Raw genomic sequence first — 16592 nt, 5'->3', positions numbered from 1 at the left:
GAGGCACCAGAGATCCAGGATTGGTCTCCATTCCCCCTTCTTCTTGGGCAACAGGAAATAGTTGGAAGAGAACCCCATGCCCTGAAAGTCTGTGGAGACTGGATCTACTGCTCCTCTCTGCGGTAGGGAGTCCACTTATAGGGTAAGGATACTGTTGTGAGAGTGGCCCCTGAGACAAAACCAGGGTGGGGGATGTGGTGGAGGTAGCATCATAAACTCAATCATATAGCCAAGTCAAATGACATCCATGACCCACTTGTCCATTGTTATTACACTCCATACTAGCAGAAAGAGATTGAGATGGCCCTCTAAAGGGATGGCTGTAAAGAGTGTTGGGGTGCAAACTGGTTGATGGCTCTCTAGAAGCACTCAGAAATATCGCTTATGCGAAGATTGACTATGCTGCGTGGAGGACTGCTCTGGTGTACCAGGCAGACTGGATCTTTCTTCCTTTGGGTGCTTAGGTCGAGGCTCACAAATGGCAGAACAGGGGAGCTCTGTAGCATTGTGTAGGGGGCAGGCAACAAAATTTTCATTTGGGTGCTGGCGTATAAATGCCCAGCAATCACAGGTGACTCTAGAGTTTTTCAGTGCGTGTAAGGAAACATCAGTCTTCTGACTGAAGAGGTGTAATTCATCAAAGGTCCTCAATTGTGCTCTGAACCTCCCTAGGAAAGCTTGAGAAGTGTAACCAGAATTTTGTTTAATGACTATTCCAGTCACCATTGTATGCAAGGACGTGTTTGCGGAATCAACTGCAGTCTCAAATATGATTCTAGTGACCAACTTGCCCTCCTCCAAAATAGCTTGGAAGCGGGCATAATACTGCTGGGGTAAGCTTGTCCACAAAGTCTGCCATCTGGCCATAGCTCAAAAGTCACGGTAGCTCGAAATACAGAGCTGGAGCCTGGCCGAGGAAAAGACCTTCCTACCCTCAAGGACTAACCTCTTCCCCACCTTGTCAGAGGGACGGGAGCGTGGATGCTTCTGTTTGGCCCACCCTGTGAACCACCAAGGAATTAGGCAAAAGGTGGGAGAACAAACTCAGATCTACTGAAGGGGACACAGTATCTCTTTTTTGCCCACTTCATGGTGGGGGCGCACGTGGCCGGGGTATCTCACACCATACACACCAGTTGGTAAATGGCATCATTGATTGGTAGAACCATTCTGGCCGGTACCAATAGATATAAAATATCTAGCAGTTGGTACTGTCTGTCCTGCACCTCTTTCAAAGGGAATCTGAAGAGCATTAGTTATTCTTCTCAGCAGCTCCTGAAATTGATGATAGTCAGAGGAGAGGAAGGCGTCAAGGACACAGCCATGTCCAGGGACAATGAGGGAAGTCTCTTCAGATCCGGCGGTACCGTTGGAACTGGGCTAACTGATGCATCATCCAGCCCCAGTTCTGAATGTCTACTTGATGAAGGGTGGGGCAGTAAAATGGGGATCTCCTCCCGGGCAGATATTGGGCCATGATCTCCAATATAGCCAACCTTGTTGATCCTGATGCTGCTGCGGCAGTGCCCATGGAGCTGGGTACCAGTGGTTCCTAAGCAAAGGCATTAGAAGGTATTGCCACTGCGCCGTCTGAACCTCCAGGCAGGCATATCTTTGGAACAGGAGTGGTGGACCATGCTTATCATCCGAGTCCTTCGACGTGGAGGAACCAGAGTCTGGTACAAATGGAGGTGCCAATGGAGCTGACAAAAAGATGTGTTGTAGGAAAATGACCAGAGTGTGTCAGATCTGATGTAGGAGAAGGGGCCCTTTTAGCAGGAAAGTGGACCAAAGCACATGGAAACCTCATTCCTCCAATGCAAACAATTCATGAGGTCCAGGAGCACATTCCAGTCTCTCCGGAGTCATGGACAGAACTGGAGCTGCTAAGGGAACCTGTCTTGGGACTAACAAGTCACAGGCTGTCGGTAGAACTGATGCAGGAGGAGTACGCTGGGTCTGGTTTGTGTTTAAAAAAAGTCATAAAGATTGCCTAATTCTAAAACTACCTGTGTGCTGAGCACAACTATAAACTACATTTAGACTGGTACACTACAGTACAAATATAAGCAATGGGGAGGGATGGAAGATACAGTCCTTTCCACCTAAATGGGGGTGGAGGGGAAGAGGAGAAAGAGGGAAAAAGGACATTCTGGAGAGAATATCTGCTCACCTTCACTTTTTTCTCATGGGTACAAAAATGTTTCCCATCATTAATGCAAAGTACACATTGGTTTTTATAGCCATATTTTGAAAACGAGGTTTTGGTACTGGCAACCCGCTGCCTGTGAATGCCAGCTGGGCAAGCTGATAAGGAGTCATATCTCAAATCTCAAGTTCCAGGGTAAATCATGCTTCTCTGCTGCCATCTAAATTTTCTGTCATACCTTAAACATGCTACCCCACCATATATAGCATAAGTTCTTGTTATTAAGTCCTCATACTTGAGGAAGGAAATACACCTCTCAGGGCTCCTCACACAATTTATGCTCACATACAGTAAAACCCCAGAAATATGAACACTAGAGTTACAAACTGACTGGTCAACTGCACACCTAATTTGAAACTGGAAGTACACAATCAGGCAGCAGCAGAGATAAAAAAAAAAGCAAGGAAATATTGTATGGCTAAGCACAATAACAAGCAATGGGAAGTGCAAACATGTCACACTTTCAATTGACACAAAACTAGAAATATTAAAAAACCACAACAATGGTATTAGCCTCAACAACATAGCAGTAAAATATGGTATCGGGAAATCAACCGTCACAAATATTCAGAAAAGCCAGGAAAAAAAATAAAGCAACTTGCAAAAGAAGTCAAAGACAGCAGAGCAGTAAAAAGCTGGTGTATTGGATGCAAAGTCGATGCTGCTGATTTTAATAAGGCAATCCTTATTAAAGTGGTTTGCACAAGATCAAAAGGCACTCCTATAAGAAGTATGATGGTTACAGAAAAGGCAAAGTTACTCTACCGAGAAATATATCCAGACAAAGGTGAGGACCATTTTAAAGCAAGCCCAGGGTGGCTCTGTCGGTTCAAAAATCGGCATGGAATACAGCAGTTGGGCATGCAAGGAGAGTCACTGACAGCGGATTCTAATGTCACAGGTTAATTTAAAAACACTTTCAAATTATTTGTTGAACAGCATGAACTTACCTGGGACCAAGAGTTTAACTACAAGATGGGCCTGTACTGGCACCTGCTTCCAAACAAGACACTGGCAGACAGTTCAGAAAAACAGGTGAAGAATTTTAAACCCAGTAAAGATCAGGTCACGCTAATGGCTACTTCTAACACAAGTGGGGATTTCCATCTCCCAGTGCTGTTCATTCACAAAAGTGTGAAACCTCACTGTTCTGCAAACGTCACTATGTCAGCTCTACCTGTCCATTACTACAGCCAGTGCAGTGCTTGTATGGATAAAGGCATTTTCTCCAACTGTTTTTTAAACACTTTGTTCCACTTGAGAAAGATTACTTTATGTCAAAATCATTACCTATCCGAGTGGTGCTACTGATGGATAATGCTCCATCTCACCCTGCCATCGAAAATCTATTGATAAAAAGATGGAAGCATTTGGTATTTGTTTTTGTCACCAAACATTATAAGCCTCATTCAGTCAATGGCAAGGCATTCTGGAAAACATGAATCATTGATACAAGCTACCATGAGATAATTGAATTGGTATAAGGAACAGTGACACTGACAGTGAAAGTGACAAGAAGGAGGGCGAGACCACCAAGAAGATCCCACACATGCAAGCAGAAGAGTGGCTTGAACAACAGCCTGAAGCCACACCGATGAACCAATTGATGGTTCAAGAGCTATGCATGTTGGCAGCAAAAATGCATGTTAGCAACCTCAAGCAGAGTAACATTAAGGATTTTTTCAAGTCTACATAGTTATTCCTGAAGTACTTAAGCAGGAAAGTTAAATTTGGATACTTTTTTTTTTAAATTGTCATAAAGACTAGTGCCAGTATATTTTGCAACAGCATTTCCTGCTCTGATTGAAGGCAGAGCCCCCATGCTGGGATGGATGGGCAGAGGTATCACCCCCACAGTGGGCCCACTCCTCACTGGAGCAGACCTTCTGTCCCTGGGGAAAGCGGCCCCTGGATCCTTACCAGCCTCCCTCTGCATCTGGACGACTCCTGTTGCTGCTGCTGGAAGCAGGTGAGTAACCTTTTCTTTGCTGGAAAGGTGCCAAAAGAGGCTTCACATGTCCCTGCACTGGGCTAAATCCTGGGAGCTGGGGAATGCTGACCAATCAGCACCCCTCTCCCCCGATGGCCAATGGGTGCCAGAGACTCCCAAGAGAGGGCGCTATCTAGTGTCTCCCCCCTTGCTACAGGGACTGTCCCCCTTTTACCACTAGCCCCATCAAGTTCCCCCATCCACTGATGCCGGGGGAGGGATGTGTGTGTGGCATTTCTGCTTTACTGGACAAAGAAAGAAAGATCTCAAGGATCATTTCATTGTACTTATTTATTTTTCAAAATCACTGGATCTCCCACTCTCCTAGTCTCTTCCTCCTTTCTAATACTATGTTCATTCCCAAATATACAAAGCCATGTTGGAGTATCTGGATGTGCGCTTTGGGCATGAATAAAAGTTCCTTTCCTGATATTTGGATAAAAAAAAATTATTTGCATTAATGTTTGCAGAAAAGATAACAAAACAGAACAAAAATCAGATCAAATAATAATTCAGATGTAACAAAACATGTACACTAATAATTTCCCCTTCATTCTCCCAGGTCTAGCTAAAAGTGATCTGAAGACATGTTGGACAGGTAACAGGAAGGTAAAGGATTAAATGGCTACAAAGTAATATGATAGGTGGCTTAATAGTATATACAGAGCAACAAACTGATGTGATGAAGCAGGATACAAACTGTGACATTTGTATCCTTTAAACAGCCTCTAAATCCCAACGAAAGTATATACACAGCACTGTTTATCCATCACCAGAATTCACCTAAAGACTAAAGTAGAAGCTCAATCTAAACAAGGGAAGCTGCTTGTACTTTCCTTCTGATGAGCTAATCCGAAGAAAATCCAGACACTTAATTGTACATCAGAATGAAAACCAAAGAAACAAAATTTTAGAAACAAATGTTTCAGTGCATCACGTTCATTATTTAACAGGTAACTTTTTTACGGAACTTTCAAATTAAGTAATTGCTCTGAATGTCATGTTGCTTGGAAGATAAAGTCAGCATCACAAAAAAGTCCTTTATAATGATGCTCTCCAAAAATTCAGACACTAAGATGCCTAGTTATGTTAATTCAGTGATTTCAGTATTACTTATGCTGTTCCCCCATTTAGGGAACCAGATTTAAAAACAGATGATGACACTGATATTGCATGAATTCCCATTCCAGAGTTAGATAACCAACTACACACAATTTTACCTGGCAATTTTCAGTAATGAAGCAAGCAGAAAATGTGAACACCTACAAAATTAGACAATTCTCAGTTAGGGTTCCAGAAGCCATCACTTTGCTCTCTCATATCCCTATTCTCTGGCTTGAATCAGGATACAGAGCAGCCCATGCTACTGCATGGTTGGGTACGAGTTCCTCCTTCAGACTTCAGTTCATATTGTCCAATGCACAGAATGATAAAGTGCACAAGAGTTATATGGAAATGCAGAATATAATAAAAAGCACATTTATTTTGTATTACCCTGTGTGGAAAGGACAGTGGAGGCTAGTGAGACAGTTGGAAGGGGCATGGGTACCAAAGAATAATTCCTGATCTTCATCATTATCACAAGACAGAAAAATTCATCCATTTGGGTATTTCAGTATAGACTCAAAAGGTGCATCAGGATCCTAGATGGAAGTCAGGAAACTCCTGGACTCCAACTCTAAACCAATACAGTGAAAAAGGCACCCCTCTCCTCAGCTCCCATCTCATCCACCCATTTGTCAGCTTCTCACACGAAAGTCTCCAAGCATGTTTCTGAACTGCTCTTGAAGAACTGAACTCCATCGCAGAACCAGGGCCGCCGGGGGGGGGGGGGGGGGGAAGTGGGGCAATTTACCCCAGGCCCCGGGCCCAGCAGGGGTCCCCACGAGAGTTTTTCGGGGCCCCTGAAGCAGGGTCCTTCACTCGCTCCGGGGGCCCCGGAAAACTCTCGCAGGGCCCAGGCCCCCGGAGCTTCTTCGCTCCCGGTCTTCACTGGTGGGAGGTCCTTCCTCTCCGGGATAGAAGGCCCCCGCCGCCGCCGAATTACAGCCGAAGCGGGACTCCCCGCCGCTGAAGACCCCGGGCCCCCGGAATCCTCTGGGCGGCCCTGCCCAGAACTGATCCATAAGGCAACTGCCTTGTCCTCCTTCAAATCCCTCTTTAATGCTCACCACTGCTACATCAAAAAACAACTAGATAAGTTCATGGATGATAGGTCCATCAATGGCTCTTAGCCAGGGTGGGTAGGGATGGTGTTCCTAGCCTCTGTTTACCAGAAGCTGGGAATGGGTGACAGAGGATGGATCACTTGATGATTACCTGTTCTGTTCATTCCCTCTGGGGCACATGGCATTGGCCACTGTCAGAAGACAGGATAGTGGGCTAGATGGACCTTTGGTCTGACCCAGTATGGCCATGTTCTCTGTTTATGCATCCAAGGATCACATTAGCCCTTTTGGTCACAACGTTGCACTGGTGGGTTATTTTCAGCTGATTATCCACCAAGGCTCTGAAATCTTTTTCAGAGTCATTGTTTCTGAGGATACAATCCCTCACTCTGTAAATGTGGCCTACATTCTTTGTTCGTACACATATACATTTACATTTAACCATATTAAAATGCATATTTGCTTGTCCCCGGTATACCAAGCGATTCAGTTCACTCTGCATCACTGACCTGTCCTCTTCCTTATTTACCATTCCCCCAATTTTGGGGTCATTTGCAAACTCTATCAGTGATGATTTTATGTTTTCTTCCAGGTCATTGGATACAATATTAAATAGCATTAGACCAAGAATTGATCCTAGCTGTACCCCTGACCAAACCCGCTCCATGATGATTCCGTTTACAATTACATTTTGAGACTGATCACATTGTCAGATTTTAATCCATTTCATGTGTGCCATGCTAATTTTATATAGTTCTAGTTTTTTAATCAAAATGATGTGTGGTATCAAGTCAAATGCCTTACAGAAGTCTAAGTATATTACACTAATAATGCCTGTCTTATTAACCAAACTTGTAATCTCATCCAAAAAAATATATCAATTTAGTTTGACAGGAGCTATTTTCCATAAACTCATATTGATTGGCAGTAATTATATTTGTGATCTTGTTGTGCCACTTAATGTGGAGCAGATGATGAAGACAATGAGAATCAAAAAATACTCATCTGGTGTTCTTCTATAGCCTTCCTCGTTGCCCATATTTCACTTAAGTACAACAGAGTTGGTATGACCATGAGTCTATAGATCCTCAACTTTGTAGAAAGTCTGATGTCATGACTCCCCACAGAGGCCGCTGAGGAGCCCCCAAAATGGCTGAAGTTGCTGCTCTATAAATGTCTGCCTGTTTAGCATCTTCCAGAACTCTGATGCTGCTCAGATATTTGACAGTTGCCACATACTTGATGGCCAGTACAGACAGATTTAATACTGAGCTGGTCATAATCTGGACCTGGAGGCTGCTTGATGGCAATGGTCAGGAACTTAGTTTTATCCAGATAAATAACCAGATCAACACACACTGCTTTTAGCCCAACCAGATTGACCAGCAGCTGCAGCAATTCATCAAACTGATCCAACAAGACGTCATTGGCATATTCGAGATCTCAAAACAGAAATGTGTTCAGCCCAGTGCCACCAACAGCTGCTTTGTCAAGCTTATCTGTCAACTAATCAATGCCACTATTGAACGATGATAATAGAGCGCAGCCTTGTTGAACTCCTATGGAACTATGCTGTGTATTTATCATTAACTCTAACAGAGCTTTCTATTCCATTATAGACCTCTTCTATTAATGATACTATCTTCCCAGGGACACCAAGTCACCTCATCAGATCCCACAAACTTACTTGATATACTGATCAAAGGCCTGATGGAAGTCTTTATATAAAAAGTGCCACCCATGGCTTATTAAATTCAGCCATCTTCTTAAAAAGCTGATCAACAATGGAGCCACCAGCTCTAGAGCTGCATTGAGTATTTGGGCCTCTGCCACGAAGTGTATCATTGATTCAAGATGCTAACATGGGAGAAAAGACTTTCCCAGAAGTTAGCAGCAGCATATCATCTCTATAGTTGCTACATTCTGCCTTACCACCCTTTTTGAACGGAGGCAGAACAACACTGTTCTTCCAATCACTGGGGATAACAGTAGTACACCAGATGGTCTGGAAAAGCCTATATAGCTATGATAAAAATACTTGCACCTGTCTTCAGCAATTCAGCAGTGATATTGCAAACCCCAGTTGCTTTCCGACTTCAACTTACGGATTGCAATCTGTGATATCTGTGCTTTAACTGGCCAGGAAGCTGTGAAAAGAAAGTTGAGGACCATATGTTCTGTTCTGAGGCTGCCTCAATGGGTTGCTCCCACATGGGTGGCCACTGTACTTTCACCCAATGCCTAATGGGCATTGCAGGGTTTACAAGAGATTGAGTGACTTATCAGTGTCTGATTACAGGAGCAGAATGCTGGACACTTCATGTTCACATTTGAAGGAAACAGCTCTACCAAGGGAACTCCCCATTTTAGAAATATCTGATCTAATTCTACATCTCAATTTCCACTCATGATTGATGGAGTGCTTTCTGTTTAGGTGACATGATCTTTCTGGGAACCTGGAAGATAAAAGGCTATAAGAAGTTTATCAGAAATAGGATATAAGCATATGGCTTCCCAGTCCAGGACCACTGGGATGGCAGGGGCACAGGCATAGAGACACAGAGGAAGATGCCCTAACACCACTCTGGAAAGGAGGAACTCTACCAGCTAAACTCAAGATCGAGCTGCCACGATGACTCCAGGAAGCAGAGATGGGCAGCTAGGGCACCAGAGACAGAGAGCTGGGAAAAAGGGCATAGGACTTAGGGGAAAACTAGAGTGCTGGGTCCTGCCTTCTCCCTTGCCTGTTTATACAGTTTATACACTGTTGTGTTGGCCATCAGAATTTCAGTAGCAATACCCTGAAGGAGTGGTAGAAAAGCATTGCAGGCTAGATTCTCTGAGCTCTAACATATTTTTATGCAACTCGATCTCTGCTTGGGACATGTCCTGGATCTGGAGAGAGTCCAAAGGTGCATCCAGCCCAACTTGGATGCCTCTGCCATTAGGATGTTTGATGTGGGTAGTTAGCAAAAGGAAATACCTTGGCAGACATTTAGAAAGTCTGTACATCAAGGAAGAAATGAAAGTACCTCCTGAGAAATTTCTACAGGGAAATCCATGCTGTGTTGCTCAATTAGTACACCTCAAAAAACCTTAGCTAAAGTCAGGGAGGTTGAAGGGGGAAACCATTAATAAGTACTAGACACATAAGCAATAGACAATATATAACCCATAAAGCAGAGGCAGATTCACTGGGTGAGACTGAAGAGGAGATAATCTGATTCATTTTGGCAAATCTCTTGAGGAAGATACAACCTTGTTGAACTGGAATCTAAATCACTGTCTAGAAAATGTTCCTTTATGTTCCTTCTCAGAAGAAGAACATTAACCGAGACACCAAAGTGGTGCCTGGAATCCTTCAGTAAGTGCAATTCCCCATCCATTCTGGAGTTTAAAAAAAATGGCCCTCAAAAGGCAAATCTTCAACAGTGCTGTGAACTTCTGTAGGAATTCCTGACAATCACAACAACATTGTTCTTCTCAGCCACTTCATCACAGTGGCCACTGACCAGGCTGCAGTGTCAGAAGCAACCAGAGACACATGCAGAGCTGTCTTTGCCCTAACACTGAAGTCTCTCCAACAACAGTAACACCTGGTCCCATTACATTAAGTTATATTTAATCATTAAAGCATGACATTTGGCTATCTGAAATTGCAAAGAAGCAGATGAATAAACTCCCCCCACCCCCACCAGCAGATCCATCACCTTAGGTTCTTTGTCCCTGAGGGTACACCTAGGCAGGTCAGGTAACCTAGATTATTTGTGAACTGCTGTTATAACCTACAAACCAGATATCAGGTGCATAAAAAAGTTATTAAAATGCCTCAGGTGGTAACTGGTATCTGCAATCTGCCTTCTTGGCTGTGGCCAAGACGGATGCTGGAGCTTGACATAAATTCTTACGGAGTTCAGTAATGCCTTCATTAATCAGCATAGCTAACAGACCCTGGGATATCAGGTATAAAACATCAAAGAATTTATGAGCTCTTTCCTTGACACCTTCCAGGTGGATCTTTAGCCTTTTAGGGCGATCCTGGAAAGGTGCTGGTGTCCACCATCCTTTCAAGGAGGTCCCGGAAAGCTCTGAAGTTGTCTATAGTCAATTTATTTGCTCAATGAGAAATCAATTTAATCAATGATGAACATATGCCTAGAGGGATACACAGGACATCATATTCCTCCTTCGTCTTCTGCTGACTCTGAGGTTCCAGGATCTCAGAAGGTCCTAATGGTAAGGGCTTGTAAGTGCCATAAAGGTGGGAACCAGGGAATATGAGACTTTTTTGAAGCATGAGATCTATGACAAGAAGGATTTCCATTAAGGACACTCTCAGGTCACCTAGTCAAAGGTGAAAACCTCCTAGCAGAATGACTCCAATTACTATGCAAAGATGAGGATGCAAATGAATAAAATTCCTCTAATGGAGAAGATTCTTGAAGAGTAAAACTGGAAGACCTTAGATCTCACATGAAAGATAGCCATCAGTACCAGCAAAGTTGGGCACAGAGATATTTTTATCTTCAGTACCTTAGGTTCTGATGCTGGTAGAGCTCTGCATACTGCAGACAAAGGAGAAACATCCAGCAATGGACGCTGATTCCAAAATAACTGTAAGGTACGTACGAGTTATGAAAATACAGTCTCAGTAGACAAGGGAGGTGGCATCACCAGCAAAGGTACCATGACAACCAGTACCAATGCTAGCGTACCAGAAGTGGTCATGTCTGGATATGGTACTGAGGAAGTGAGGGTCCCCAAAAGTATAGGATGTGGCACTGAGGCTAAGGAACATGAATCCCTAGACTTAGACTCACAGTACTGATGAAGTTTCATAGAAGCCTGGTTATATAAGGCTTATGAAGACTGACTTCTTGGCCAATACTGAGGATGGTGATTGATGCCAGGATGTGCCTGGAGATCTTTGTTCCTTCCTCCCTTGGGTAACAGGAGACACTGACTGACCTGAAGAGGGCTGATGAAACTCAGTGTTTGCTAACAGCATGAGGGCTCTTGGAGCCAGAAGACTTCTTATATCCCAGAGTGGCATCTCTTGTAGCCAGGGACTTGTTGAAACTGTTTTCAAAGCAAGAGACTGCTGCTGAGGGTGTACCCCAGAGTCAGACGCACTCCACATAGATTTTTTCCATCAGGAACAATTTTGAATGAGTATCAGGAGCCCTCTGTGTACACTTAGAAAAAAAAAATTACAGATGGCACAGGGAAAGAGATGTGAACCTCCCCTAAACTAACGCACACTTTGAATTTGCATTGTTAGCAGGCTTAGCAGTTTTGCAGGCAAGGAAGATTTTAAAGTCTGCAGGCTGCTCATCACCATCAGACCTAGTCCTTAGTACTGAGGTATAAACAATAAGAAAATAGTTTTGTTTTTTATATAAACCAATGACCAAATACAACTCATCTAAAGCTAACCTACTAGACTAAATAATGCTAAAAAGCCCGTAACTAACTATACTACAGGAGCAGCAAAGAGTCCTGTGGCACCTTATAGACTAACAGACGTTTTGCAGCATGAGCTTTCGTGGGTGAATACCCACTTCTTCGGATGCCACAGGATTCTTTGCTGCTTCTACAGAACCAGACTAACACGGCCACCCCTCTGATACCTGACACATACTACAGGGTAACCAGGAGGACACTGAGGCTCCAACTTGCTACCGTGGGCAGTGAGAAGAACTGAGTGTCAGTTGGGGGTGCTCTGCCTTTTATACCCTCACTGTGGAGGGTGCAAGGGGATACAGGGTGCATGCATAGCCCCAAAAGACATTGCTGGAAAAAGATTGCATTCTTGGGTACACAAGGCGCACACACTTACAATGGGATCCATGTGGACAAATGCTCAAAGAAGAAAGTGATGTTCATAAAACAGGAGAATAGACTATCCTTGCCACCAACATGTTATTAACTACAATCATTAAGAGAAAGCTACAGCTCCATATAACTGCAATCCACCCTACACTCTGACCTTCTAGCCAAAAGGAGGAGTATTATATTACCAACCACATAGAGTTTGCATATGTTTTTGATTAATCACATACATCTCATTACAACACTTCTAATAACAGTCGTTGAACTTCTGATATAATCAAACTTTGAAGGAGGACATTGCCGTTATGTTCTTTGATTGGGGATTTATAGTTCTCTGGACATTGGTAGCATATGGATATTATCCTGGTATAACCACATGGTATATACCACATTACATGACTGTAACGCGCTCCTCAGGGAACCCAGAACCGTACGTCACTGGGTCACCCGTCTGCCTCAGCAAGTGAGAGCTTTGGTGCTACTAAACTGTATGTCACTCCAGACTGACAGTCTCAAGGAGTTTGCTAGCAAGACATACAGTCAAAACCTTGCCTTGCAGGTAACAACCAGCAAACCCCAGTTACTGAGTTCCCCAGAGACATCTCCCTGCAGTGTCCAGTCCTTCTCACTGGATACCTACAGAGATTAAGTTTGCTGGCTCCAAAGAGACAGAGCATACACCAGCCTGTTAGTTTAGCTGAAGACTCCCACTTTACTTCAATATAACATCGAGAAGGTTTTGTAATAAAACAAGAATAAGTGTAGTAATGAAGAAACAGATTTAAGTGATATCAGGCAAGAATAAAAGAGAGAGAAAATGGGTTACAAACAAAAACAACATGTTTTCTAGTGCCTAAAACTTAATTATAGCAAGCTGTATCTTTCCCTAAAAGAGCAGCTCCTGCCCTACAGGCCAAGAGGATCCACCATTCACAGGCTCAAAAGGTGCTGTTCCCTGTGTCTCTTCAGTGATCGGTAACTCTGGGGTTTCCTCCCTTCTTTTTATAGACCAGTGAACCTTTGAAATATATTTCTTTGATGTGTGTCCCCAGATAAAGTTTTTCTCCCCTGCTGCTTGTGAAGTCACCATGCTGTCTCTCTACTCCTCTGGTCCATTTGCTTCTCCAATTGGTTTAATTACTTTTGGCTTGTCTACATTTACCAGGGGATTGACATGCGGTGATTGATGCATCGGTAGTTGATTTAGCGGGTCTAGCGAAGAGATCACTCTCCCGTCAACTCCTGTACTCCACCGGATTGAGAAGAGTGGGGGAGTCAACAGGAGAATGTTTTCTGTTGACATCGCGTAATGTGGACCCCGCGGTAAGGAGCTCTAAGCTAGTTGATTTGAGTTACGCTATTCACATAACTCAAATTGTGTAGCTTAGAACAAATTTCCCCTGTAGTGTAGACAAGGCCTTTGTTTATCTTACAGGTAAATGTGCTTCCACTGTCTCTTGTCTCCCCTTGCTCAATTTGCATTGGAGAGACTGGAAATGGGTAAAACAACATTCCTTTATCTACGGCAGACTTGTGAGTCTACTAGCTCCAAAACATACTTTACAAACATATTTCTAGCACACATACAAAACTTTTTATGCACAACCTGTACATACACCCATGATGATATTAATGATCAGTGTGACAACAGTTTTATAGGATACCATACAAGAAACTATTTTGCTAGATATTCTGAAAATATCAGGTTGAATGCTCCCTTTGCCAGTTGGCATAAAGGTGTTCTTGGGGTCACCGTGATCGTACCCAGAAAAAAATAAAACTGAAGATAAAATTTTAAATGTAAAGTAAAAAAAAAAAGTTACCATCCTTTCCTACTGATATTCTTTGAGATGTGTTGCACATGTCCAGTCCACTCTTGGTGTGTATGTATCCCATGCACAGTCCCCAGAAATTTTTCCCTCAATGGCACCTTTGGGGTGGCTCAAGTGCCTTTTGTGGCCATGTGCTGCTGGCGTCAGTATAAAGCACCCAGCCAACCTTGAGCCTCCTTAGTTCCTTCTTTCCCGAAACTCTGATGTAGAAGGGCAGGAGGGCCAGTCATGAAATGGACATATGCAACCCATCTCGGAGAACAACCATTACGAAAGGTTAGTAACCATTTTTTCTTCTTCTTCAAGTGATTGCACATGTGCAATCCACTCTTGGTGACTCCTAAGTAGTAATATAAGCAGAGGGATTGGAGTTCACATACACACAGACTGTAGTACTGCTTGACTGAATTTGGCATCATCGCTAGAGTACTGGGTGATGGCGTAATGGGAGGAGAAAATGTGCACCAATAACTAGGTTGCTGCTTAAATGTCCTGGATAGGGATCTGAGCTAGGAATGCCACTGAGGGTGCTTGCAACTTTGTAGAGTGAGCAGTCACCTTGTCTGGTGGTGAAACGCCTACAAGATCATAACAAGCGTGGATACAGTAAGTTATCCAAGATGAAATTCTCTGTAAGGCGATTGGAAGACTTTCTTTTTGTTCGCTTGGCCACATACAGCTGGGTGGATTGATGAACCAGTTTGTTCCTGTCTACATAGAACACCAGTGCTCGTCTAACGTCCAATGTGTGTAGCCATTACTTGTCCCTATTTGCATGTGGTTTGGAGTAAAATACAGGTAAGTAAATTGACTGACATAAAAATTGGAAACTACTTTATAGAGAGTACACAGATGAGGGCATAAGTACGACTTATTTTTAAAGGCAGCTGTGTATGGTGGTTCGGATGAGAAGGCATGCAATTCAGAGACCCGTCTGGCAGCAGTAATGGCAATTAGGAAAACCACCTTCCACAAAAGGTGCAGTAAGGAGCACATTGCTAAAGGCTCAGATGGTGGTCTCATAAGTAGACAAGATCAAGATCAAGTCCCACAGGGAAAATCCTACCTTAATTGAGGGTACAACCTTTCCAGGCCTCTACAGAGTCAGATTGCCTTTTCATTTAAAAAATCAGAACAGTTATCCACACAAGGATGGAAAGCTGATATTGCTGCCAGGTGAACCTAGATAGTTAAGTATGTGTTGGATGGAGACTCTGGTTTGACAAACCCAGACAGAGAACTTTCCATTTTGACAGGTAGGTGGCCCTGGTGGAGTGCTTTCTGCTACTTAATAAGACATGGAAAACTTGCTCTGAGCAAGCCTCCTCTCTGGGATTTAGCCATGGAGCTTCCAGGCTGTTAAATGAAGGAATTGCAGGTTTGGGTGGAGCAGCCAACTGTGCTGTTGGGAGATCAAATTCGGATGCAATTGGAGTCAGATTGGGGTTGCTATTGAGAGATCCAATAGAGTGGAGAACCAGTATTAGTGGGACCACGTTGGAGCTATTAATACAACCTGGGCGTGGTCCTGCTTGATCTTTAAAGTGCAGGAGTAGAACTGGGGGGAAAGCATACCAAAGCTTTTTTATCCAGGGTAGCAGGAAAGTGTCTGTAAGCAGCCTGGACTATAACCCTGCAGGCACCAGAATTGGTGACATTATCTGTTGGACCTGTTTGCAGATAGACCTGTCTGGGGAGTCCCCCACTTCCGAAAATGCAACTAGTGACATCCAGGCGAAGAGACCACCCAAGGTGACTTGAAAATGATCTGCTCAGGGAGTCTGCTAGTTCATTCTGCAGCCCTAACAAATAAGAGGCCTTGAAGTTGACTGAAAGGGATATGCAAAATTCTCAGTGGTGAACTGGTTCCTGACAAAGTTGCCCAGGTCAGGATAGACTTGCACTCCTAGTCTCCTCAGGAAGACTGCTACCATGGCGATATATTTTGTGAACAGATGAGGATCTGCAGACAGGCTGAATGTAAGCACCATGAACTGATAATCTGAGTGCTTCACTATGAATTTGAGGAACTTTCTATGCCCTCAGTAGATCAATACATGAAAGTAGGTGTCTCTTAAATCAAGGGTGGTGTAACAGTCTCCAGGATCCAAAAAGGAAAAAACAGATGTTAGTGTGACCATGTGAAATTTTATCTTTTTGAGATAGTTGTGCAGCTGACACAGGTTTAAGATAGGTCTGAGACTCCCCTTTGCTTTTGGAATTAGGAAATAATGGGAGAAGAAACCCTTCCCTCTTAAATTCTGTGGAACCTCCTCTATGGTTCCCACATGAAGGGAGAGAATGAACCTCCTGGACCAGAAGTTCTTTGTGAGAGGGGTAGAAATAAACTGGCGGGTGTATCCCTCTTCTCAGTACTCAACACCTAACAGTCTGCGGTGATATGGAACCAAGCACTGAGGAAATGGGAAAGGTGTTTGCAAACAAAGAAAAAGCAGAGACTGGCATCCTCCAAACTGGTATGGCACCCTTTGAGCGTCCTTAATAACACTAAATTATTTACAATAAAATACAAGAGAACACAGTCACATAGTACTTGCAAA

At 43.5% G+C, this 16592-nt stretch overlaps 1 protein-coding gene across 3 annotated transcripts in view; it reads right to left on the bottom strand.

The window, feature by feature from the left end:
• Positions 1 to 16592, bottom strand: part of DNAJC1 (DnaJ heat shock protein family (Hsp40) member C1) — a 205289-nt gene that overhangs the window by 68117 nt on the left and 120580 nt on the right. The gene's annotated exons all lie outside the window — the stretch shown is intronic.

The sequence above is a fragment of the Mauremys reevesii genome, linkage group 2 (genome assembly GCF_016161935.1).
Source record: "Mauremys reevesii isolate NIE-2019 linkage group 2, ASM1616193v1, whole genome shotgun sequence".
NCBI lineage: Eukaryota > Metazoa > Chordata > Testudines > Geoemydidae > Mauremys > Mauremys reevesii.
Note: the sequence above shows the minus strand (reverse complement) of the source record. Positions and strands in the feature narration are given on the sequence as shown.